Raw genomic sequence first — 1,989 nt, 5'->3', positions numbered from 1 at the left:
GGGGTCAACTGTACAGGCCCACAACATATCATCTACCTTGTAGCTACAAAGCTTAGTCTGTCTATCAATCTGAGGGTAAAATGGTATACGAAGAACTATTTGTCTTCCCAATCTCTTCGTGGACTGATCTTCAGTAGTTAACTGTAACTTAGGCTACTTCCTCTGGGACAATAGCTATGGGGGCTCCGTAAGGTCCTATCACCCTCTTAACCTATAATTTTACACAATCTTAACTGGAAAAGTAGTCCTTGATTGAAGGAACATGGACTTATATTGTTAATCTGGAGATAACATTCCATATAGAATTATTTGTCCAGAGAGTGCAAAGTGAGTCTTGTAGCCAAGGTCGTATTGCAGAATCTTCGACCTCGTATATTACTTCTTGCCTTCTTTAGATTACATCAACTGGTACCCTCGCCTTTTGGGTTTTGCTTTTTGCCCATCAGAGTTGACTACCAAGTTGTGTTGAAGTCCCCTCACATAATGACCTGTATAGTCATTCCGTGGTTTGCCTTATCATTAACAAGTATTATGTTGAAGAACTGTAGCATACAAGTGCGCCATCTGTTAGTAATCGATAATCCTGCTTGTTTTTCTTAAGCTCTTTTACAATTCCCTTATCGTAACTTATAACACTCTAGGTACATAATCTCGTGTCATTGCTTCGCCGCTAGTTCGAATTCTCCCATCTCGTGCGATCATAACAACACTAACACAATGGATCCCACCAAAATTCCAAAGTTAAACGTGCTTGGGCGAGAGTAGTACTAGGATGGGTGACCCCCCTGGGAAGTCCTCGTGTCACGTTCCATTGCCATCCTTGCAATAATGTGTGAAGGCACTCATCTTAGCCCAAGATTTACCTTAGTATTTTCTCGCTAGTCTTTATATTTTGCCTTGCCCTCTCTTCTTCTCTCTTACAACCAGTGTTGGGGTAGATCTTTAATTCAACCATGATTGTGTCCTTTTTGGCCATTTGATTTAACTTCTCTTCCTATTCCTCTGTAACGTCTCCAAAATATCATAGCTCATTTTCATTGTGTACTCCTCCTCTTGGTCTTATGCTATATATAACTATTCTTAGGTTGCACAACTACTCTTATACCACTAGTATTAGGTAAACGCAGTCTTTTTGTCTCCCAGACCGTCTTGCTTTACATATCGTCTTCACACTAGGACTTGCTCATGCTAACGCTATTTTGTCCTACTTCTATCTTTTCTTCCTTTACGTACTCCTTGGTCTCCTCATTTCCTACCGTAGGAGATTTTCTATTCTCCTTGCTACTTGTACGTCCCGATATTAATGACCAATGACGTTCTTGCTGTATATTAATCTTTACTCAAACACGACCCTACTACCCTTTTTGCGGCCCTTAGTTTGCTCATTCCTACTCTATTATCATATTTACCCCTTTTTGTAGGCACCCATGATTCTTCGCACGGTCTCAGATACCGCGACTTCTATCTATTTATTATCGGCCTTGAGCTCTTGCTTACTCGTGCCAGTATGGGATCTCGCTTGAAATTTAAGCAGTCCCGTCAATATGTGACAGTGTTAGTTGATTTCCTATCATTCTTGTATTTCTCTTGTCTACTTCCCCCCTTTAGGGTGTACCCATGTTGTAACACCCAAATTTTCTTTTAAGAAAAAAAATGTTTTTTAGCTATGTTTTCGGGTGATCTGAATTTGGGAGGCCATAAACCCATTAGCATTTGGAAATTTAGGAAAACTCATAAAATAAAAGTTGTAGCTAATTGAAATACCTTTACAACCATGTTGTGGGCTTATATGTAACATCGGTATAAAACATTATGGATGTTTTAAGGAAGAAAGGTCAAGCAGGGTGGTGATTTTGGGCCCAACCCGATTCCAAGTCAGGTCAGGCCCATTTTTTCTAACCTTTAAAGGATAAGTTCAGCTTATTTCTTCCATTTTAGACCATAACTTTCCAGAACATCATAGAGAAAGAGAGAAATAGAGAGCTTCTA

General features: G+C 39.7%; 1 pseudogene; it reads left to right on the top strand.

Annotated features, from left to right (window-relative positions):
* The first annotated feature begins 690 nt into the window (after positions 1-690).
* LOC129897957 (5S ribosomal RNA) lies at positions 691-810 on the top strand (annotated as a pseudogene).
* Positions 811-1,989: the final 1,179 nt, after the last annotated feature.

This window comes from Solanum dulcamara, chromosome 7, assembly GCF_947179165.1.
Source record: "Solanum dulcamara chromosome 7, daSolDulc1.2, whole genome shotgun sequence".
Lineage (NCBI taxonomy): Eukaryota > Viridiplantae > Streptophyta > Magnoliopsida > Solanales > Solanaceae > Solanum > Solanum dulcamara.
Note: the sequence above shows the minus strand (reverse complement) of the source record. Positions and strands in the feature narration are given on the sequence as shown.